The sequence below is a fragment of the Macaca nemestrina genome, chromosome 6 (assembly GCF_043159975.1).
Source record: "Macaca nemestrina isolate mMacNem1 chromosome 6, mMacNem.hap1, whole genome shotgun sequence".
NCBI classification, from domain to species: domain Eukaryota; kingdom Metazoa; phylum Chordata; class Mammalia; order Primates; family Cercopithecidae; genus Macaca; species Macaca nemestrina.
Genome location: NC_092130.1, coordinates 52,403,650 through 52,429,411, shown reverse-complemented (window position 1 = coordinate 52,429,411; position 25,762 = coordinate 52,403,650). Strand labels below are relative to the sequence as shown.

The window sequence follows — 25,762 nt, the reverse complement described above, 5'->3', positions numbered from 1 at the left end:
AAATAGCATCTAGTACATTAAAATTTTAATATATGGAAGACAGAAGCTAACAGCAATCCTTTTTCTATAGAGAACCAAATAAAAAGTAGGTTTAAATTTATCATGTTTCTTTCCTGCTTAAACATAGCCTCCTACATCCCACACAACAAATTCCAAGTTCCTTGGACCAGTTATATTCAAGTTTTGCCACTGTTTATTCCACCCCAGATTTCCAAACTTATCTCCCATTTCTGAACAGAAAGCTTGCTCTCTAACCCTTCTCTGCTAACCATCATTCCCAAGTACCATGAGTCTTTCCACCTCAGTGCCTCACCTGTGCTGTGCCTTCAACCTGGCCTGCCCTCCCCACTTTTGTCTTCCTTTTGGTATCATATTTATCCTCCAGTCTCTATCCCTTCACAAAATTTTTCCTGAGTGTTCCAGCCTACACTGATTTCTCCTGCTTCTGAATTCTTACAGCACATATTGTCAAGTACTTGTATTAGGCACTTAATAACCTATTGTGTTAGCTGTTTTTTCACACACATGTCTTGTCTCAACTAGACGCTTACAGCCTTGAGGGCAGTGCTTTTTATACCATGCATTCCCCTATGACGTTATTAAATTGAACAGTACAATTTCCTGAGTCCTGAATTAGGTCACAAGAACATGCCCTTCCCTGGAGATTAGGAGACTTGCCCATTGGCCTGAAACAATTTAAAAGAAGAAGAATTGAAGTTGGAGGGATAATAATAGACTCTAGAGGATAATAATAGAAAATAGATAGATAATAATAGATGATAATAATAGACTCCAGGAAGATTCTAAAAGTCTAAAATTAGATGGAACTGACAAGCCACTTGTCCCAAGCCAAGCAGAAAATAGGATGGAAAATGTGGCAATAGCCATTGACTAAGGTGTGAAAATATTTAGCCAAGTAATCAGTTGGGTTATAGTTGTGATGTCAAACACTGATTCAGAAGTATTATATTATTAACTTTTTGTAGTGAATTGACATAGTCAGCTAGTATTAAAGAATGATTAGATTCAGGGGTCTACTGCAAATCAAGCCAAAGCTAGAGTAAGTTCAATTTCCTCCTTTTTCTTTCTTCTTATTAAATTTATCTCCACAAGAGACTGTGTTTTGGCAGAATAATTGGGTGTATTTATGGCAAACGTGAGGGAAAATTAGAATCTGCATCGAATTTCAAATGATGAAATTTGCTCAGCAACTACTGGCAAATTTTAGTTAAGACATGAAGACATGAGGAATATGAGAGATACCAAAGTTTAGAAATGAGACTTCTCAATACTCTGGTAGCTCATATGGGATATGTTGTTCCTCCAGAGCCCCTTCGAGATGCCAGATGTCTTACTTTCTCTCTCCCTTTCTTCCTCTATTTTTTGGTATCTCATCTTCTACAAGATATATAGAGCTGTGCTTCTAGGTGAAAGTAAATGTAATATGCAATCCATGCCAAATGTAAAACAGTTACCATTGAGAAAGCATTTTTCCAAAGGAGAACTAACTTATCAGTAGGAAGTAATTACTTTCAAGACAGCACAATTGATTAAATTTTGTAAAATTGCTGGACCTACGTATGAGAGAGTATAGAGAAACTTGGAGTTCATAGGACTCTAGAACAACTTCTCTGGCACGGTTCCAAAAATGGATTTCTAATCCTTCTTCTGATAGTTAAAATGTCCACAACCTCAGATTAGGGCTAGGTCAACCATACCTATGTAAAAATTCCTATAGAAAAAGAAATGGTGCTTCAGTCATTTCATTGCCCATAATCAGACAATTCTACCACCACTTAACACATTTGTTTTCAGGAGCTCCATGTCCTTCCATTCCATCAGCCCTCCTCTGACCCTGAATTCCTTCCCCCTCAGGATAGACTTACGTCTGCCATTTCTGTGATGGTCTTTCTGACATCTGAGATTCCACCACCTGTCCTATTATTTTGTCCACCTTTTCAATACCCAACTCTACACTAACCCTTTCTCCCTCCTTCTCTGATAGGGAGCCATTGCAGACGTCTGGTCAGTGAACCAAAGGGTCACCTTAGAAATCACTGCCCTTAATTTCTGATCTATAGTCCTTACCCTCCCTTATCTCTTGCAGACTTTCATAGCCATCCATGATCCTCAAGCTCCCAGCTCAATCAATGCTTGTCTCAGTCTTTGCGGCTACTTCTCCTATACTTTACTCACATGAGAAAAAGCCATAGACATAGACTGGGAGAAACTATTCACATAAATATTTCTAATTTAGGGTTTGTGTCTATAATATATGAAGTATTCATAAAGTCAATAAAAAGATAGATAAATCCATTGGGGGATTTTTTGTTTGTTTTTCTTTCCTTTTTCTTTTTTAGAAGACAGGCTCTCTCTGTCACCCATGCAGGAATGCAGTGGTGCCATCATAGCTCACTGCAGCCTCAAACTCCTGGGCTCAAGTGATTCTCCCACCTTAGCCTCCCAAGTAGCTGGGACTACAGGGTACATGACCGGTTATTTATTTATTTATTTTGGCATATACAGACACTCAATTACTCAAGCTTGTCTCAAATTCCTGGCTCTAAGAGATCCTCCCGCTTGGGCCTCCCAAAGTGTTGGTATTACAGGCATGAGCCACCGTACCCAGCCCGTAAATCCATTTTTAAAAAACAAAAGTTTGACCAGATACTACACAAAAGAAGATATGCAAATAGGGAATAAGAACATGAACAGGTGCTCAAAATAATTAATCATTAAATAAATATAAAGTACAAACTATAATGTGACACCTTGTCACACCCACTCAAAATAAATAGAATAAAAAAGACTGGCATAACTGGTGGTAGGAATGTAAATTAATACAGCCATTATGGAAAACAGTATGGAGGTTCCTCAGAAAACATAAAATAGAATTACCATATGATTCAGCATTCTGCTTTTGGGCATATATCCAAAGCAATTGAAATCAGTGTGTTAAAGAGATATCTGTACTCCCATATTCGTTGGAGTATTATTTGCAATACCTAAAATATGGAAGCAACCTAGGTATCCATCATTAGATAAATGGATTTTTAAAAGGTGATGTATAGGCACAATGGAATACTATGCAACCTCAAAACAGAAGGAAATTCTGTTATTTGGGACAACATGGATGAACCTGGAGGACACTGTGCTAAGTAAATAAGCCAGGCACAGAAAGACAAATGCCACATGATCTCACTCATATGTGGAATCTAAAAAAGTTGAACTCATAGAAGCTGAGAGTAGAATGGTGGTCACCAGGGGCTGGGGATGTTGGTGGACAGGGAAAGAGGAGATGCTGATCAAAGGATACAAAGTTTCCATTAGACTAGAGGAATAAGTTTTAGTCACTTACTTCCTACAATGTTGATTAGAATAATGTGTTTTATATTTCAAAATTGCTAAAAGAGTAGAGTTTTAATGTTTTTATCACAAAAATGCTAAGTATGAGAGGTGATGAATTTGTTAATCCACTTGATTTAATTATTCCACAAGGTAAACATACTGCATATCAAAATACCAGGTCATATACCATAAATATATACAATAATTACTTGTCAATTAAAAATAAAATTTAGTATAAAAAGGCTAGTATAGAAAATATTGGCGAGGATGTAGAACAACTAGAATTCTCAAATGTTGCTAATGGAATATAAATACTATTTTGAAGAATGTTTTGGCAGTTTCTTATAAAGTTAAATAGAAACTTATCCTATGACCCAGAAATCCCATTCAAGGTCCTCACCCAAGAGAACTGGGGGAAAAAAATTGTCCACAAAAAGAATTGTATAAGAAAACTTTATTAGAGTAATTAAAACCTAGAAACAGCCCAAATGTCCATCAATAACTGAATGGATAAACAAATTGTGGTATAGCAATACAATGGATCCTACTCAGAATTAAAAAGAAACAAACTATTGATATACTCAATGATATGGATGAATCTCAAAAATAATATTTAGAAGAAAAAAAACCAGAAAGTACATACTATCTGATTCCACTTATATGAAGACCAAGAACAAGCAAACCTAATCCACAGTGAGAGAAATGAGAAAAGTGATGGTTCTCTGGTACTGGGGAAGGAAAGAATTGACTGGAGGAACAAAGGAAACTTTCTGGGATGATAGAAGCATTATCTATCTTAACAGAAGTGTAGATGCCATAACTGTATGCATTTGTCAAAATTCACTAAACTGAAAATTTAACGTCTACCAATTTTATTATATGTAAATTATATCTCTAGTTGTTTTTTTTTTTTTTTTTTTTTGACAGAGTCTTGCTCTGTCACCCAGGCTGGAATACAGTGGCTTGATCTCTGCTCACTGCAAACTCTGCCTCCCAGGCTCAAGCGATTCTCCTGCCTCAGCCTACTGAGTAGCTGGGATTATAGGCACCCACTACCATGCTCGGCTAATTTTTATATTTTTAGTAGAGACAGGCTTTCACCATGTTGGCCAGGCTGGTCTTGAACTCCTGACCTCAGGTGATCCACCCGCCTTAGCCTCCCAAAGTGCTGGGATTACAGGCTTGAGCCACCGCGCCCAGCTTATACCTCTATTTTTTTTTTTTTTTTAAATAACTCAAAAGCAGAAAAAAGTGAAAATGTGTGTATCTCTATACATTCCTCAAAGATTGCATCTGGGTTTTATTTGTAGAATATCTTACATTCAATGGTTCACACTCTATAGGTACTTTATAAAACTTGATAAATTGTGGATTTCAAGGTATACGCTTACGAACTAAACTGTTGCAGCCTTCAAAAAGGATTTACTGGGGAGTCTAGCATTGCTATGTTTGAAAGTATCAATATTCAAGTCAAGAAATGAACTTTTTTTTTTCTTTGTAGTCATTGAAGGCTAGTAAAAACCAAGCCACTTAAAGAAACAAGTAAATGTTAAGCTCTGGGATGACCTAGCCATGTTGATCTGTTCACTTACTGTGTTTCTAAAGCCCAGCACATAGCTGAATGCCTTGTAGGCACTTAATGTTTACGGAATAAATGAACAAGTCAGGATGGGTAGAAAAAAGAAGACAATAGGGTTATCAGAAAAGAAAAAAAAAGGTATGATTCCTAAAGATAGTTACTCTGGCAATAAAATAATTAATATTAGACCTATAATTATATTATATTGACCATATTATGAATTTTGCATCATTGTCACCTCCTAAATATGTTATAGAAGGAAGTGAGTGCTGGATAATAGGAATGGTGTTGGATTAACCATGCATGAATAATTCAAAGTTGATTTTAGGCACCCAGGACTGAGACAGGAATAATAGAAAGATCTTTAGAATTTTTTCTGTATAAATTAATGTGTATTTTTCAATTGACACATAATAATTTCACATATTTATGGGGTACAAGTGTGTTGTTTCAGTGCCTATATATGTTGTTTAATGATCAAATCAGGGTAATAACCATATTCATCACCCTAAACATTTATCATTTCTTAGTGGTGATAATATTAAAAATCTCTTCTAGCTATCTTGAAATATACACTACATCGTGCTTTGCTATAGTCACCCTTCTGTGTAGAACACTAGAACTAACTCTTCCTTTCTAACTATAACCTAAATGCCCATTGGAAGGCACATGGATGAACCTGGAGGACAGTATGTGAAGTGAAATAAGCCAGGTACAGAAAAACAAACATCAAATGATCTCACTCATATGTGGAATCTAAAAAAGTTTATTTCATGGAAGGAAAGGTAGAACAGTGGCTACCAGAGGCTGGGGAGCGTAGGAGAGAGAGGGGACCAGAAGAGGTTGGTCAACAAGTTCCAAGTTACACTTAGAATTCTTATTAAGCTTGATAATCATATTATAAAGGTTCAGGGTTCATAATTTAGTCTGCTATCATCCGCACAGATAACACGTTAGGTCACCTATAAATTATACTACAATCTTCTCTCGAGTTATTATGGTATGTTATTCTAACTAAAGGCAAACGTATTTTACTTTGTCTGGGATCTACCAAGATCTTCAGTGCTGGGAAGTATTACCGGTGGAGGGTGTCCAGGCTCTCGGTATTTTGAACAAAGAATTGGACAAAACACACCAACAAAGCAAGGAAACAATAAGGCAACAAAAGCAGAGATTTGTTGAAAATGAAAGTACACTCCACAGGGTGTGGGCATGCCTGAGCATAGGGGCTCATGAGCCCAGTTACAGAATTTTCTGGGGTTTAAATACCCTCTAGAGGCTTCCATTGGTTACTTGTTGTGTGTCCTACGTAAATGAAGAGGCTAAAGTGAGGTTGCAAAGTCATTTATTAGTGTACACCCTATGTAAATGAAGAGGCTATTTCCTGTCATAGCTGATGTGTTTCCGTTTGATTTCGTTCTAGGAAGTCCTTAGGTTCCCTGCCTCCAGGCCCTATTCTCCTGCCTCAGAAGCACGGCCCTCATTTTTCTACACCCCAATCTGTATCAAACTATCTCAAAGAGCATTCCAGTTTTTAAGAAAAGTTTTCAGAGAAATATTCTTTTAAAAAAACTCTAAAATAAAAATCTCTTGAATTTAACATTGGCAGAATGAAGAAGGGGTATCTCTAAACCTGTCATTCTCAGAAATTCTTGTATAAACATATTAGTAAGACAGAAAAAAGGAAGAAGACTGGAGCAGAATTCAATGGAATGGAAATTAAAATAGCAGGAATAGTAAAAAAAAGATAAATAAAGACAAGAATAAAAGAAGATGACAGGCAAAAGGAAGACATGCGAGGTAGCCATGGAAATGAGATACAAACACAGTCAACATCCGTCTTCATATGACTACTTATTATGGCCCTGCAGGAGGCAGAAAGAGAGAAGACAAATGGGACTTCATATTTGCTTTATCTTTAAACTCCCATTCCTAAATCTGGCCTTACTACCCCTTGTTTTAAGGGGAAAACATTTTACTAAAGGCCTTCTTTCCATTGTTCAAATCTCCAAGACATTTTACAGAAATGAAACAATGGTGCTAAACTTTTGGGTGACAGCAGGAAGGGAAACAAAACAAGGGAGAGCTTATTTCCCAGTCTAGGGAACTTTGCTTCAGTTCTGGCTGAGTGTCCTGTTTGGGATGTAACATTTTTTTCTGAATGTAGACTTCATCATGCTGGTAGTTCAGAACAATACACTGTAAGCAGTAGTGGCAGCTTCGAGCCCCTGCTCTCAGGACTCTGCTGCAGGTGCTTTAACAGGCAGTTCCTTCCTTCTTCCCCTCCCTCCCTCCCTCCCTCCCTCCCTCCCTCCCTCCTTCCCTCCTTCCCTCCTTCCCTCCTTCCCTCCTTCCCTCCTTCCTTCCTTCCTTCCTTCCTTCCTTCCTTCCTTCCTTCCTTCCTTCCTTCCTTCCTTCCTTCTTTCCCTCCTTCCCTCCTTCCTCCCTCAACCCCTCGCTCCTTCCCTTCATTCCTTCTTTTTTAAAATTAAAGCATATTTTCAAAATACTTTCCACTGCAAGGCTCAGCTGGGATGAAGATCAGACCCAGAGGCAGCGACACAGGTGCCTCCACTCTTCCAGTGAGCTTCCTAAGGCCTGCCTCACTGATCCCCACTTCACTTCTTTCCCAATGCCTCCCTTCCTCTTCAGTCCCAAAAAGGATCTGATGTTGCATTCAAGCAAAACATTCAAAGGCATTTCAATCCCATTTCGGAAGCCACTCCTTTTTTTCTGTAAAAGATACTTTAAGCTCCATATGTATGTTTTTTAAAAAGCAAGTTTTCTTAAAATCTGAATCTTTAGTAATGGTTAATTCGAATCCTTCCTTCTCAATAAAAATTCTGAAAAGGCTGCCTTCCCTAACCTCACAACAGCTACATATTACCTACAGTGTTTCATATTATTTAATTAGGCTTTGCTTCAGCCTCCACAACACCTTAGTCAATTTGGCGTTTATTTCATATCCACAAATGCCAGAATTATCTCAGAGTATTTAACACACATGCAGAAATATCTGCAAGGGAATGTTTTACCTGCAGAGGAACAGTCAATACAAATTCAGTACATTTTCATCCTCTATGCCCTAGGGCAAATCTTCTTTTTCAGGCTTTTTCCCTCTCCATTACGCTTGAAAGAAGAGAGCAGAGCATTGCGTTGCCTATTCAAAAATGGGGACAGAGCTTCAGGTTAAATGGGTGGAGGAAAAGGTAAACTATTACTGAATGCCCACTATGTACAAGACATTGATGCTAGGTGTTTTATCTGTATTTTAAAATTTAATCCTCACAATCTCCTCATGAGGTAAATATAATTATTTCTATTTTCCAGATGATAGTACTGGAGCAGAGAGCGTACATGTTAGGCAGTTAAGAGTTCTATCAGATTCCATTACACTACCGACTTCCTTGCTTCACCAGATTGTTCATATCAAACCCAAACAAGTAGCTATGACAACCCTAGGAGAACCGAAATCTGGTCCTTCCTTGGTTGGTGATTTCACAAAGGTTATGACAATGAGCAGGTAGCCCCTTCCTCTTCTGAGTAGAGTGAGGTCATAGTGCAGGCATACCACCTGAATCACCTGTGTGCTGAGGTCACCGAGGACACAAGCATTGGGGTTAAATAGCTGTCTAGGTCCCAGTTGGCTATGTGACCTTGGGGTTGTTTGTGCATTTATTCATTCATGCATGCATGCATAGTTCAGTCTATGAGTATTTACTGAGCACCTATTATGTGCCAACCATACTAGATTTTGAGAAAACAGCAGTAAACAAAACAAATTAGGCCATCACAGAGTCTACATAGTCAGGGAATGTAAAACATTACGCCTCTACTTCCTTCTCATGTGAAGTGGAAGTAACAGAACCTCCCTCATGAGGTTGTGCTAAAGATTAACTAAGTTAATCTGGGATTTTTTTTTTAACTTTAAAATGCCCATCTTTAGCACAAATTGAACTAAAATCAATATAGGTGATAACAGCGGGAGTTTTGGTATATAGAAATGGGGTGAGAAGGAACAACTGTCCCCTAAAGTGCCGGGGGTAATTTCCTGTCATGTTTAGTTGAGAGGAGAAGGCTCTGATGTGGGCTGCCAGGCTGCCATTCATTTAAGTGCTGATGCAAATGTTAGGCTGAATTCAGGGTCTCAGTTTCCTGCACATTTCAGTGTGCAAAGTAGTCCTCAGGTTTATTTTTGCCTGGTACAGAAAATAAAGGAAAGTACAGGTGTTACAGTAATTATTTTAAATAACCCAAGCTTAAGCTTAAGAGAGAGCTTATCTATAATACCTTTTGAAAATCAGACTTTTTTTTTTTCCTGTCTCTCTCTCTTTTGGAAAGCTGGAGTAGTATCTAATCTGCCTTCTAAGGTTCAAGAGTTAATAATAGTGCACAGAACAAAGATTTGATTGGTTAATGGTTTCCTACCCATTCCAAGGAGTTTCTAGACTCCACGGGTCATGGGTGCCAATATAGACAGCACCAGGAGAGTATAGGGGTCAGCCCAAATTTCAATAATCAGCTTCCTGAAATTAAGGGAGAAGACAAGGAAGACGGGTAAGAAATGAGACATACCTATAAAAAGCTTAATCATCTGCCCAACATCTCAGGTAATAAATACATCTCCCAGGCAGTGACCCCAGATCTCTCCCTTTGATTGTAGACTCTGGAATTTTAAAAATCACAAATTTTGTTCTCTTCATTTCTGAGAATACTTTGTGGTGTTCTCGATTAAGGGGAAAAAAGGTCATTCCATTTCAAACCTATTCATTAGAATTTTAAGAGGAAAGAAAGAAAAATAAATTCTTTCATTTAGCCCATGCCTTAAGTAAATATTTATTTGTTGATCTATCTTTGGTTCAGGGTTAGCAAGACAGTCTAGTGGTTATGGTTTTTGATACAAGTTTCAATTTGGTATAAATTCCTGCCCAAGAGGTATAAAAAGACACAGAAATGAAGTGAAATCAAAATAAGAACAATGAGGAAGAACAGAAAGGGATTCTTTCGGAGACATTTTCTAGCAAACATACCTAATAATGACAATCTTGGTTATAATTTAATAGTTATATGATGTTTCCATTCACTGAATCCCCTTTATTCTTACACAAAATAATGTGCTATGACTTCCCTACCTCTTCAAGAATTGACAGGTCAGAGCCAAGAGCTTCAGATAGTTTACTGAGTCTATAGGCCAGCTCCTCCCAAGAGGTAGAAAATGTCTGGCAGTGGCTTGGGGAAGCCTGCAAGCCTCCCTCATAAAAGGGGCTCTGAGGGATCATTTTAGCTGATCTCTTTTGACTATGCAAGAAACAGTTATTAGTTTCTTGGCAGGAAATCAACGCTTTATTGATTTTCAACCTATCGGTTTTCGGAATTACATGGGGGTGGTCCATAGGAATAAGCTGGCTGGGCTATCTCAGCTGACTTCCATGAACACTAACTGCATGTCACTTGTACATGAATCTGGATGCCAAGTGGGCTGGTCCTTTGGTAGAATAACTAAAAATTTGTTTTTTATGTTTCTGTATGTATGAATGTTTCTGTATGTATGTGTGTGACAGCACTACCTAGCTGTCTCTGCCAATGTTCTCCAATAATTACAACGTTCTCTAAATAATTAAGATTTCTTTAGAAGTTTAAGAGAGAGAAAAATATTGAATACAAAATCCTATGAGGCAGGTTTAACTTAAGCTGTGACTCTGCCCATACATGGAAATTTTGAGTACACAATAGGAATTTAACACAAATAACTAGTATTTACTCATGAAAAGTACACTCACATATTTGCCAAGGGTGAAAAATAAAGATGAGATTTTTCCTACTAAGTAGGAAGGCATCATAGATTTTGCAGAATTACCTTTATAGATCAGAATCGTGGAGGGCAACAGCCAGGCTAAGCCACAAAATAGACTTTGAGTCTTCTGTCCCTGAATAGACTTGGTGCAGTATCACTGATGAGAAAGCACTGATCTCAGCTTTGAAGACGGCAATCTAGCTCCAGGGTCTAACTCCAACTGTTGCATACAGAAGAAGTTCTATGGTGTCACAAGACCTGACTTGGAGTCCTGACTCTGTGATTTTGGATATGCCACTGAGCCTCTCTGAAGGTAAAATTAGATCTTGTAATGGAGAGATTCTTACGTGCCAGGTGCCCCAGTAAGTCCAAATCAGAATTCAGGGTCTAGCTAAGCTTAGAAACTGGAAGATATGGTGATTCCCAAGTATATTTTATGAGTTTATTTGCATACAAGTAAGAGGTAGTTAATTTATAAATCTGAACACAAATGTAGATTGGGAGGGGGAAGGAAAATAGGATTATAGAGAAAATTATGTCTAATCTCCAGCCTGAAGCCTATGGGCCAAAGGGTTGAAGGCAAAAGTTAATGTGACTCTTTTACTCTACATTTTATAAGGGTTGAGACCCTCACGTGGGCATGTGTGGAAACACAGAGGACATTCCAGAAATACCTAGAGGGAATGGGGAAAGAGGAAGGAGGGTGTCAAGATGTTCAGCAGCAATGTTTGAAGAGGATCTGAGCCAGGGAAATTGGGATAAAGATGTTAACATGACTCTGTTCTCCCATACATGAAAGACCATTTAATCCTCACAATAACATGAGGAAATAAATATCATTATCCCTGTTTACTCCATTTCTGGGTTTCAGAAGGTAGATAGATGAAGTTAATGCTGTTAACTGTGCATAAGAGGATTTGAGTTCTTTCTGGTAAGTAGATCATACTGTCTTTAAGCACTATATTCTGTTCATTTGCCTACTTGCAGCTATAAAATTCTTAAAGGAAAAAACAAGACAGACAACTGAAAGGGATGCTCAAATTGTTTTAGATGCAGGATAATTAACAGTGTCAAAAAGAGAATGAGCAGGGGTTGGGTTTGAGAACAACCTAGGCATAAATCAGGAAGCTCAAATTTTTATACTTTCTGCATCAAAACTTTTCTTTCTTAGACTCACATGAAAACAGAGTGGAAATACTGAGAGAGAGATCTCTCTCAGTGCCCTTGCAGAGGTCAAACACTTCCTTATCTAACTCTGATTTACTTGGGTTGCATGGAAATTAGTCAGCTTGGCTTGATCACTGATGGTTCTGGCATTTCACATTGGAGACTTAAGCCATTTTGGCCAATGCCTTGGTTTGCCTTGGAGTAACACAGTAAGCAGCTCTCTCAACAAGCAGTTTCAATTATTTTTAATGATTATTTTAACCTTAGATTGTAAAGAAAAACCTCAACAAGGGTGAGATACTCTCTAGCAGTTTTAATTTTACTTAAGGTCATGTCTGAGATATCTGGATTTCTTCAATTCTGAATGGAACTACACAAATCTTGCCTTTCTCAGAAGGAATTTCAGTCATTTATCAAGAGCAGAGAGTTCTTTTCATGTTTTGGAAATACAGCTTATGTTCTGAGGGGCCAGAATCACTTTTCCTGCAGCGTGGGGCCAGCTCTACCTAGGGAATCATTAAGCCTATTTGATTTAGAAAAATATGCATATAATTGACTCAAAAGATAGTCTTTATATTTATGCAGCTCTTCTTATTTATTTCACATCCATTTCCACAAAGTGCTTTCATATTATTTTCTCACTTGATTCTCACCAATTCTCTCTGGTTTTGGAAGGTCAAATAACACTATACTCCTTTACAGATAAGGCAACTTGAGCCCAAGAAAGCTTACTTGATATGATGAAGGTCTTAAGGGTAACCGATGGCAGAGGTATTATGACTCCTTATTCTTTGCACTGATTTATGAGTGTTTCATTTACTTACTGCTGTGTAACAAACAACTCCAAACTTCATAGATTCAGAGCATCAGGAATTTAGACAGGACACAGTGGAAATGGCCTATGTCTTCCCCTTGAGGTCTGGGGCCTCAGCTAGGAAGAATAGATGATGACTAGGGTTCGGATCATCTAGACGCTTCAAGAAGACTCACATCTCTGGTGCCTGAACAAGGATGACTAGAACACCAGCTGCAACTATAAACCAGAACACTTACATGTGGCCTCTCCATGTGGCTTGGGCCTTTCCCAGCATGTCATTTGCATTCTGAGGAGCACTTCCAAAAGGGAGCATCCAGAAGGAGAGTGTTCTAGAGAACTAGGCAGGAGATGAATGGCCTCAGATGTCACACAGAAACCCTGCTTCTGTATTCTCCTGGCTACAAGTGAGTCACTAAGCCCAGATTCAATGGAAGGTGGCTCTTGGTGGAAAAGTGGCAGGGTCACATTTAGAAGAGCATTTATGATGGCAGATGCTATTGTGGACATCTTTGAAAAATGTCATCTTCCACTGTAAGCACAAATATATTTCCTGCACAAATAACAGGGAAATAAAAGAAAAAAATCTGAACTAGGGCTTCAAATGGTTATGAAAGAACTAAACAAATAGTAAGAGCTTTCCTACACAGCAACAATAATAGGTACAAAAATAAAGTGGAGCCCCTGGCACAGTGGCTGTCATGGTGGCGTGTGCCTGTAGTCCCAGCTACTTGGGAGGCTGAGGTGGAAGGATCACATGAGCCAGGGAGGTCAAGGGTGCAGTGAGTTGTGACTGCACTACTGCACTCCAAGCTTGTGACAAAGCAAGACTCTATCATGAAAACTTTAAAAAAATACAAAAAGGTGGAAAAAATCCCATTTACATCAGCACTACAAAATATAAAATAATTTAGAAAAAAGTTTAAAAATTACATGGGCATATATGAAGAAATCATCACATTTTCTGAAAGATTTTTTAAATGAAATGAAGATATATATTATGTTTCTTAAAAATGTCCTTTCTGACCAATGCCATATATCATATTCTTGGACAGTGTTATTTCTGCTCCAAATGTAACTCAGTTCCAAGAAAAAAATCCCAACATAGAGATATGTGAATTTAATATTATTAATGTAAAGTTCATCAGGAAGAATAAAATTATTAGAAAAGTCAATAGCCTTATTAATTAAAGAATAAAGAAATATAAAACATATCAGATATTAAAATCTTATAAAGTTTCCATATTTTAAATGGAGACATTGCTGGTATTAAATTAGATAATCATGTGCCTGAGACCAGGTTTCACCTCTTGTCCTCGTATAATTATAATTCTTTTTACCCTCAAAAGTATCCTGTTTTGGATGATAAATTATATGGCCACCCTACAATTAATCATACATATGTATCTGTACTCCCTCCCCAAACCCTACTTAAAAGGCAATAAATACATTTTAAAAATATTAGTCAAAAGATCCAAGAGAAGCGATGGATGGATGGATGGATGGATGAATGGATGGATACATAAGTAGGTGGATAGAAAGAGAAGTAGATGAAGGGATAGGTAGATGGCTAGATATATATAAAATAAATAGACTGATCATTCAGCCAACAACTAACTGGGAAAAAAAGAGAATCAAATAGTGAAATGTGTGTTGTGGTGAGAATCAAAGTTTGGTGTGATGACCAAGAGTGACTTTGGCTATTTCTGGCTGAAAATTTTATTTGAAAACATTAAATTTAAGTTGGTATTTGAATGGCAAGAAGGAGCAAGTCCTTCAAAGAGCTGGAAGGAACACTTTCTATTAAGGGAAATTAATTAGTACAAAGGCCATATGCTAAGATTAAATTTAGCTTGTTTGAGAAACTTAAATACTTATGTAGCTGAAGCATAGTACCCATATAAGATGAAGTCTGAGAGGTAGGTGAGACCATTTAGGATCTGTAAAATAGAGTAAGTTAGAGTAAGAAAGCAAGCTGGAGCAAAAAGTTTGGATTTTATCCTAAATGAAATGTGAATTAATTAAAGAATTTTAAATAGAGTAATATCTCATAAATATTTTTTAATAAGAAAGGTATGGACAATGAATTGTGGAGAGGCAAGAATAGAAGGTGGCAGATCAGTTATGAGGCTATTACAGTGGTCTTGGCAAGGGAAAATAGTGTCTTAGGCAAGAATGACAGAAAGAAGAGTGAAGTGTTTGAATTAGGAAGGAAAATCTGACAGGGCTTGCAGAAGGCATAAGGCAAAAGACTGACAGATGTTGCTGTATAGAAATATAAATCTTATATATCAAATAGACCATAAACAAAGTTAACAGTTAAAAAATAAATGAAGAAAAAATGTGTAATATACATAACAAAGGATTAAAATAAATTATGTATATTTAAAAATGTCAAAAATACATTTTAAAAGCTGTAAATGAATAAGAAAAAAACAAACAACCCAATAGAAAAAGGTGCAGTGATATAAAGAGATAATGTACAAAACAAAATACAAATGAAATAACACGTGCAAAGACATTCAACCCTGTCAATAAACACTTACAAAATAAAATAATAAATCACTTTAATCTTTTTCACTGGAAAAATTAAAGATATAAAATTTAAAATATAATAAAAGAGAAAAATACATAAGTTAAAATATTTTGTATTGGTTGAAAGTAATAATGGTAATATAAATGAATATGGAAATTTGGCAGTTTGTCTACATCTATCAAGATTTTTAATTGACTGTGAAATTCACCTGGTATTTATTCTAAAGATACACTTTCATTATTTATTAATTATTTTTATTACTTATTATTTATTTTTAGACAAGAGTCTCATTCCATCACCCAGGCTGGAGTGCAGTGGCACAATCTCCGCCCACTACAACCTCCACCTCCCGGCTTAAAGCAATTCTCTCACCTCAGCCTCCTGAGTAGCTAGAACTACAGACACGCACTACCACAGCTGGCTAAGTTTTGTACTTTTAGTAGAGACAGGATTTCGCCATGTTGGCCAGGCTGGTCTCAAACTCCTGACCTCAAGTGATCCGCCAGGCTCTGCCTTCCAAAGTGTTGGAATTACAGGCGTGAGCCACCTCGCCCAAGCTAGAGATACACGTTCAAATGTGTACATGAAGATACATACAAGAATATTCATTGCAAGGGGGTTTTTGTAATGGAAAATGTCACCCATTTTTGGTAACATTCACCCCAAGAAATATAATGGAAATACTGTGAAGAATTTTTAAAGAGTAATATTGATATATATGGACTTACTCGGAAATATCTCTATGACTTTTTAGAAGTAAAAAATCAAGTCACAAAACAATAAAAGGAGTTTGGTTTTCTTTATATGGAGGAAACTGAAACTATATGTGAATGTGAATGTAGGTAGATTCAGAGTAATATCTTCAATGTCTTAAAATTTTAACAGCGGTTCCACAGTAGGGTAGGAAGTTAATTGACCTGACTTATGGGAGGGCTGATGGATGAAGAAGCACTTTTGTTTTTTATGCTATACACATCTGCATTGTTTGAATGTTTATAGCACATATTTTTGTATTACTTGAGTAATTCTCTATATTGGATTTCAAAAAGTGAACAAATGAAACTTAGATTATGTTGGCAGTCACAGAAGGGGCTTCAATCATGAACAGTTGTGAAACTTTTGGCAGTAATTTGAATTTAATAAATCTTTACTGAACAAAGCTTGCAAGAGTACAGTTCAATGTGGAGTCTGGTCAAACGCTAAAGGAAGTGCTCCAAGAAGAGAGAGTCTAAGGACTTGGTAGGGTAGAAAGAACAAGGCAAAGGCTTGAATCTGTAACGTCTTTGAGTTTTTTGATTTCCCTTATCCATAAAATGAAGTATTGGCCAAAGCAGCATTTCAAACTCTTTTTTTTGTTTGTTTGTTTGTTTTTTGAAGGGTGGGGGCAAGGAACAGAACACTTTTGTATTCCCAAAATACAAAATAGTGAGAATTATGAAACTCTCACTATTTACCCTGATAAAAGCAGTATTTCTCTGGTTAAAGGAGGTCAAAAGCCAGAGCCCTACCAGCTCAGTTCCTTGGGCAACACTGCAGCCTTCCTCGGGATGTCCCAGGGGAATCCAAGGCCATGGAGAACACTCCTTAAAAACTTCCAGCCTGGGTCATTTCTAAAGCCTTTACTACTCTAAAATACATAATTCTCATTTACAGATGTAACTCCTGAGAGTCAGCCTCAGTGAGTGTAGAGTATGGTTAGAATTCAACTGAGGAAAAGCAAAGAGGAGCAGCATTTATTACACTATTTACATGTGCTACACCTTGTTTAAGCCATTTTAATACCTTACTTTGTTTAATCCTCACAACCATCCAGTATTTTTAGCTCCAGGCAGGGAGGAAACAAGGAGATAAGGAGCTTTCCAGAGGTCACACAGTAAGTACTGAGCTGGAATTCTAACAGATTTGCCTAATTGGAAATATCACACTGGGTAGGCCTAGAGCACGGTGTCCTATTAGGGAAAAGGGGATATAACAATAGTATTTCTGGGGGCTGATGGGGTGGGTGGTGGAGGACACCAGGATAGGGTGGGTGGGATGACTTCCAACACCAGCTCCTCATGCTTCCCAGCTTTGTCAGGGACTATGCCTTGTAACAGTCTATTTGGGGGAGCTAAGACTATCACATGTGGAACAAATTAAGGAAAACATAGGCAGCTTGTAATTAGCTGTTTAACCACATGGTATACTCTAGAATTTGAGGAGCTTTGAGGTTTTTTTTTTGTTTGTTTTTCAGAAATGATTATAAATTTGCACTACTCTTGTTCCGTCCTCTCCAGATACCTGGTTGTGGTCAGTGCCTGTGATCAAGGCAACACGATGCACATCCATCACCCCTGAGCAAGATATGCTCAAACACATGTACACTACAATGTTCCCATAACATCTGCCTCCATAGCATCAGCAACTGACCTAAATGCCTGCCTTAATGGGCAGGGCTTTTCTGCATGCTAGATGTCCAGAATGCTTGATTTCCCTACTTGTAATTTACCACTGCAGTTGTTATTTACATTATTTTCCAAGTAATCAATTCATAGAACAGGCAGACAAGAGCTGAGTCATCTTGGAAGAGAGCCCAAAAATCTCCCCTGCACAGCAAGCTTTACAAAAAGATCATCCTTTGTGGAATGCAAACAAAATGGCCTCCGCAATTTATTAATGTTCCCAAGAGCTGTGATTATGAATCCAGACATTTTAACAATGTTGAATCTAATTATGCCAAGTGAACAGAGTATCTGTCACAAGTTACTCCAAACCATCCAGAGGTACAATGTAAGCCTCCTGTTTTTACAGGTTCTTCTGTCAAATTTAACTGAGAGCATTTTGTCTTTTGAACTAGACTAAGGTTAGACAAGATTTACACTGAATGCAGCCAGAGCAATCAATGACTAAGCCAGGGTGCCTATATTTCAGTCACCACATTCTCCAATTTTAAGGAGAATAAAATATTGGCATATTCCCAGTTCAACCCATTTAATTCAACTGCTGTTTGTTTTAAAAGGAAATTTAAAACAATAACAAAGAAGGAATTCACCAATGCTGATTCTATGACACACACACAAAATATTTTTTTAAAATTATACTTTAAGTTCTGGAGTACACATGCAGAACGTGCAAGTTTGTTACATGGGTATACACGTGCCATGGTGGTTTGCTGCATCCATCAACCCATCACCTACATTAGGTATTTCTCCCAATGCTATCCCTCCCCTAGTCCCCCCATCCCCTGACAGGTCCTGGTGTGTGATGTTCCCCTCACTGTGTCCATGTGTTCTCATTGTTCAACTCCCCTTATGAGTGAGAACATGTGGTGTTTGGTTTTCTGTTCTTTCAATCATTTGCTGAGAATGATGGTTTCCAGCTTCATCCATGTCCCTGCAGAGGACATGAACTCATCCTTTTTTATGGCTGCATAGTATTCCATGGTGTATATGTGCTACATTTTCTTTATCCAGTCTATCACTGATGGACATTTGGGTTGGCTCTAAGTCTTTGCTATTGTGAACAGTGCCACAATAAACATACGTGTGCATGTGTCTTTATAGAATGATTTATAATTCTTTGGGTATATACCCAGTAATGGGATCACTGGGTCAAATGGTATTTCTGGTTCTAGATCCTTGAGGAATCGCTACACTGTCTTCCACAATGGTTAAACTAATTTACACTCCCACTAACAGTGTAAAAACATTCCTATTTATCCACATCCTCTCCAGCATCTGTTGGTTTCCTGATTTTTTAATGATCACCATTCTAACTGGCATGAGATGGTATCTCATTGCGGTTTTGATTTGCATTTCTCTATTGACCAGTGATGATGAGCTTTCTTTCATATGTTTGTTGGCTGTATAAATGTCTTCTTTTGAGAAGTGTCTGTTCATATCCTTTGACCACTTTTTGATGGAGTTGTTTGTTTTTTTCTTGTAAATTAGTTTAAGTTCTTTGTAGATTCTGGATATTAGCCCTTTGTCAGATGGATAGATTGCAAAAATTTTCTCCCATTCTGTAGACTGCCTGTTCACTCTGATGATAGTTTCTTTTGCTGTGCAGAAGCTCTTTAGTTTAATGAGATCCCATTTGTCAATTTTGGCTTTTGTTGCCGTTGCTTTTGGTGATTTAGACATGAAGTCTTTGCCCATGCCTATGTACCGAATGGTATTGTCCAGGTTTTCTTCTAGGATTTTTATGGTTTTAGGTCTTACCTTTCAGTGTTTAATCCATCTTCAGTTAATTTTTGTATAAGGTATAAGGAAGGGGTCCAGTTTCAGTTTTCTGCATATGGCTAGCTAGTTTTCACAATACCATTTATTAAGTAGGAAATCCTTTCCCTTTTGCTTGTTTTTGTCAGGTTTGTCAAAGATCAGATGGTTGTAGATGTCTGGTGTGATTTCTGAGACCTCTGTTCTGTTCCATTGGTCTACATGTCTGTTTCGTACCAGTATAATGCTATTTTGGTTACTGTAGCCTTGTAGTATAGTTTGAAGTCAGGTAGCGTGATGCCTCCAGCTTTGTTCTTTTTGCTTAGGATTGTCTTGGTTCTGCGGGCTCTTTTTTGATTCCATATGAAGTTTAAAGTAGTTTTTTCAAATTCTGTGAAGAAAGTCAATGGTAGCTTGATGGGGATAGCATTGAATCTATAAATTACTTTGGACAGTATGGCCATTTTCACAATATTGATTATTCCTATCCATGAGTATGGAATGTTTTTCCATGTATTTGTATCCTCTCTTATTTCTTTGAGCAGTGGTTTGTAGTTCTCCTTGAAGAGGTCCTTCACATCCCTTGTAAGTTTGTATTCCTAGGTATTTTATTGTCTTTGTAGCAGTTGTGAATGGGAGTTCACTCATGATTTGGTTCTCTGTTTGTCTGTCATTGGTATATAGGAATGCTTGTGATTTTTGCACATTGATTTTGTGTCCTGAGACTTTGCTGAAGTTGCCTATCAGCTTAAGGAGATTTTGGGCTGAGATGATGGGGTTTTCTAAATATACAATCATGTCATCTGCAAACAGAGACAATTTGACTTCTTCTTTTCCTATTTGAATATCCTTTATTTCTTTTTCTTGCCCGATTGCCTTAGTCAGAACTTCCAACACTATGTTGAATAGGAGTGGTGAGAGAGGGCATCCTTGTCTTGTGCCGGTTTTCAAAGGGAATGCTTCCAGTTTTTGCCCATTCAGTATGATATTGGCTGTGGGTTTGCCATAAATAGCTCTTACAATTTTGAGATACGTTCCATCAATACCTAGTTTATTGAGAGTTTTTAGCATGAAGGACTGTTGAATTTTGTCAAAGGCTTTTGCTGCATCTATTGAGATAATGATGTGGTTTTTGTTATTGGTTCTGTTTATGTGATGGATTACATTTATTGATTTGCATATGTTGAACCAGCCTTGCATCCCAGAGATGAAGCCTACTTGTTTGTGGTGGATAAGCTTTTTGATGTTCTGCTGGATTTGGTTTGCCAGTATTTTATTGAGGATTTTCTCATCAATGTTTATCAGGGATAGTGGCCTGAAATTTTCTTTTTTTGTTGTGTCTCTGCCAGGTTTCAGTATCAGGATGATGCTGGCCTCATAAAATGAGTTAGGGAGGATTCCCTCTTTTTCTATTGTTTGGAATAGTTTCAGAAGGAATGGTACCAGCTGCTCTTTGTACCTCTGGTAGAATTCGGCTGTGAATCTGTCTGGTCCTGGACTTTTTTTGTTGGTAGGCTATTAATTACTGCCTCAATTTCAGAACTTGTAATTGGTCTCTTCAGGGATTTGACTTCTATACAAATAAACTAGAAAATCTAGAAGAAATGAATAAATTCCTGGACCAAATTTCAATCCTAATATCACTTAATACAAGTATACACTAGCAGTTTCAGAGAGTAACAACAGATGTAGAAGTCAAAATCTTTTTTATTCAAAACAGGAGATGGGAAATGTTTTATTCACACATGCATCCCCCATGGCCAGTATGACCTTGCATGCAGTTGGTGCTCAATAAATGTTGATTATATAAAGAAAGAAAATCTAGTTATGGGACTTTGTGTGATCAGTATAATATCCATTTTTGTTTGAAGACAAACTTTAATTTTTTCTTCCTGTTCTCCTTCAGTGGATGGTATTTGATTTTTCTTTTCATGTTAAAAAGTTAGTAGACTCTTATCCATTGTAGTAGAAGGTCCACCATACATTACATTTCTATTTCTCTTTCCTCTCTAATGAAAAAAGTTTTGAATAACCAAACATCCTAGCTTCCCTTGTTTATGACTGGAGTTCTGGTACAATTATTCTTAGTGTCCTTTAAAAAATATCACAATTTAGGAAACAAACAAACTATAATCTAAGTCATCTAGAAAAGCGCCACAAAATCACCAATCACCTTTATCTCACTGAAGATTGTACCCTGGGGACAGTAATCCTTTCCAAACAAAGGAAGAGTAGCTGTCAGTACCCTGGAATCACTTCTGAATCCTTTTCAGAAGATAAAACACTTTTCAGTTACTGAAAGTATTCATCCTCAGAAAATAAGTTGAGCAAGTCTTCTCAATATGAACGAAATCAAACTGAGTGGATCCTCAGTGAGAGAAGGGTGATGTTGTTTTGGGTCTATGAGCAGACAAATATCAGACCAGACCAACCCAGCAAACCTGCGGTCTATTAATGTGCTGTATAGGAAAGAGCCAAGCAAGTTTAGCATTGGTGGGGTGGTATTGGACTCCCTCTAAGGGAGGAGTCCACAGCTATGACACACACCACTTGTCTTGAGAGCAGTCATCAATAGTGACATCCTGTGACAGTCAGAGGCAATGGGATCTGATCAGACTCAGTTTCTCTCCTTGCTTATACAGGAACGCCAGGCTCCTAACTCTCCCTTTGTCCCCAATCTTTGGACTATGTAAATTCCTAGTGTTCTTAGAAACCTGAAACACACACACACACACACACACACACACACACACACATACAGAGAAAAAAAAAAAAACGGGTGAGACTAAAAAGATTCTTGGAAATGAATAAAATAACGGTGGCATTAATTTCATACCAAGTTTGTGGAGGAATTCACAAAAGACAGACAAAAAGAATAAAATTTAACGGGCAACAAGCAATTTTAGCTAAGATTTTGGGAAGAATGTCTTGAATATACACAGGATGTCCACACCTGGAGTTCTTAAAGATCCCAAGTGGCTTGCAGTCAAATGCACCCATGACCTACTTGGGCCCCAGGGTCAGGCAATGACTAGGGTCTTCCACTTCTAAGCAACTCACTGTAAGTTAGTTCTGGAGCTTGATTTAAAAAAGACTAGAGGGCAAACTTTTCTTTGCCCATAGAAAAATCTAGGCTCATGAAAAATGTAATCGATGTTTAGACACTTTGGGACACTGACATGGTTATAGAGCTTATCATTGTTTTGAAAAGTGTCTGAAACAGTTTTCTGTACACATAGAGGTATTATCAGAATGACTGCCAGAAAAACTAAGACAGCGGATACTGAAAGCCAACCTAACAGTGCCAATGGGAATAAGGACCTCCTTTTTTCATCACTTTTCATCCAGAGATCTCTTTAGAGATGCCATGAGATACAAGGAAGAAGAATGTAAAGAATGCATAAAAACCAAGAGCACTCAGGAATTTATGGAAATTATGGAAATGATTCATGTAAAGAAGACTGATAAGAACAAAGAAAGAAAGGCAAAGTAAAATTATATAGGAAGCAAAGATGGTAAAAAGAATCCAAAAGTTACCCCAAACATGGCGTATGCTTTGATAAGACTACTGAGACTACACTAAGATTTTAGGGGGAAATTCCTCAAAACAAAAGGATGGCCAAGAGATGTGAATGTGTTTACATTAGAATAAAATAATGAATATGACCCTAAGTGTAGATTAACTTTCCTTTTACCTTTTAGGTACAAGGCCAGCATCTGTATAGCTCAGTGTTTACATTTACACTTACGTAATGTGTGAGTTGGCACATTGAGTGACCCATGCAAGCAATCACAGATTAATTTTATTGATGAGCAATTCAACAGCTCCACAAGATGGCACATGGGAATTTTTCACTGCTTATAGACTAGGCCAGCCCCTCCATTCCAGGAAAAGTACAATCATTTATTTGTAAGGGGTTTGGGACCTCAAAGGGAAAACTGCAGATGGAATCTCCAAGTTCAAAAGGGTTCATTGCTGCCAATTATGAAGTACTTCTATTATTGGCTATTTGGTCGTGGGGTGTCATTTTTTAAAACTGGATTTACTGATAACTATGGAGCATAAGGTTTATGTTCTAATTTCTCTGGGATTTGATCAGCGGTTTCCCAGTTTTGACACAGAAGTAGGTTCTTTGCAAAACTGTATTTGCGTCAAGTTCTGACTTTGGAAATCAAAAACTCCTAGTGAGAACGTTATTATTGATCTAATTAATCACAATGTAAGAATTGCTTTCAGTAATACTTAATATAGAATGAATCATTTAATTAATAGCCAAGAAAAGAGCTCGTAGAATTTCACTCTGTTCACTACTCCACCCCAATCCTGTGAATTGATTTGGTTGTTAAATACAGTTGCGAAACATATTTGCAAGAAATAAACAAACTCAAACACATAAAGGACATGTTTAGCATCCGGTCAGGTATGAAAAAGTAACTCTTGCATTATAGAACAGAAGACAAAAAGAATAATTGTAAATTAATCCAAGTAAACAGGATGTTCTGTCATATCAATTTAAAATCAAACACAAGGATCTGGCAATCTGAATCAGGAAAGAAAACAAGGAAAACCTTCCCTCAGCCAGTACTCGAGAAGAATGCCAGCCCTGGTGGACACGTGTCAAGAGAATTTAGTGGAGCCTCATCGTTGCACACATATTCATTTCTCTTTCCCCCTCGTTAAGGCTTTACTCTGTGACATTAGCAAAGATACTTTCATTCATTCAACAAATGCATGTTGATGTATACACTAAGCCAGACTCCTGGCACACTGTACTCAATGCCTTTGTTGCTTGTCAACTAAAAATACCCTTGCTTGCCTCAATTTAGCAAAATATATAGAAAGAATATTTGACAATGAGACAAAAAGATTCAGTTCTAGTTCATGTTCTATTACTTATTAAATATGTTACCAAAAGCAAGTATGGCCAAATACAAGCTCTTATAAAATTATAAGCAATGATAAATATTGGGCAAGTTGCTGCATGAGGGCTCTGTTTGTCTCTTAAATCCCAGACTGGCAGATGCCAAAAACAGTTTTGTCATGGAAAAGGATGGTTGGTAATTCCGTTTTCCCCTTTGCTTTACTGCCCACAGAATTTCAGTGAACATTCAAAATAGGAAAGAAATCTCAGAATCCAGGATGTATGCTATAATACACAGACAGTATTTAGAATATTCACAGGAGCATGTGTTCAATCTTCCCTATTTTCAAGCAAATTAATTTGAGACCTAGATTCCACAGACATGTGTATCACATGAGCCTGCAAAGAGCCATGAACTGCCAGCTCGCTCAGAAGAAGCTAATCAGAGTATATGTTTTTTCTTCCCTGTACCATTTTCCTCCTGCCACTCAAAATAGACCCAGAGCCTCAGGGATTCGCATATGACTCAGATTGGGCCAATTATAATACCTTACCCCTCTCCTTGGCGATGATGGGCACATAGTTCAAGCCACGCCTGTTGTGTCACATAATCAGAAATCCATAAGATGGTGAGTCCGGAGCTGCTGGTGGCCAAGTCCCTAGCATGTGGGAAGAGCTGGTCTGGAAGAATTAGGGCAACACTCTGTTTCTCTAGAAGATGACAGAAATCCTGACGGAATGAGAATCCTGATGGAATGTGAACTCCTGGTTTTAGTCTTCTGAAGACCTCTCAAGGGTTGTTGCTCTGTCTTCTTTGAGCTCTAATAAATCTCCTTTTTGGGGTAAGCTAATTTGGATTGGTTTCTGTCACCAATGTAATGACTGATGCATAGGAAAGGGCAGAAGTACTCACCGTTTTTTTTTTTGTTTGTTTTTGCATTAATGCTTGCTACAAGAATGCCTGGAACTGGGAAAGTGGCTGGAATGGAGATTCAAGGCCACAATATCTGGCTCTTGTAGAGAGAGGAAGAATGCAGATTTATTGAGAGGACAGTGGTAGCATGAGAAGAATGAGCTTGGGGTCCTCTGGCCAAGGTCTGAGAGGCCCCCAAAGCTATGCCATACTGACTTTCAAGCAAAAATTAAAGTATAGGAGGCACAATAGGATACTCATCCTGGCACTGCAACCAAGTTTTTTACTTTGAGCCATTCATAGAACCTTTCCAGGACTGGTTTTCATCTATAAAATAAGGGTCTCACATTGCAAAGTGCTGTACTTCTTGAAGCTCTCATGAAAACTGACTTTAAACTTGACAAAAAATAACTGTGAGAAAGAGTGGACAGGGAGAAATTTAGGCAAAAATAGTTCATTGAGATTATATTTATTTTTAATAATAATAACTAAAATATAGCATAACTTTATGGAGGACACTGTTTTATATGTAGTACATTTGTTAACTCATTTA

At 37.6% G+C, this 25,762-nt stretch overlaps 1 long non-coding RNA gene across 2 annotated transcripts in view; it reads right to left on the bottom strand.

The window, feature by feature from the left end:
- Positions 1 to 25,762, bottom strand: part of LOC105467226 (uncharacterized) — a 116,632-nt gene that overhangs the window by 5,009 nt on the left and 85,861 nt on the right. The window contains exon 4 of one of the 2 annotated variants that reach the window (XR_011624707.1): positions 7,963 to 8,087. This is a non-coding gene — a long non-coding RNA (uncharacterized lncRNA). Of the gene's footprint in view, positions 1 to 7,398; positions 8,088 to 25,762 lie in introns of those variants that run through there. The other variant, XR_011624706.1, reaches the window with a different exon arrangement.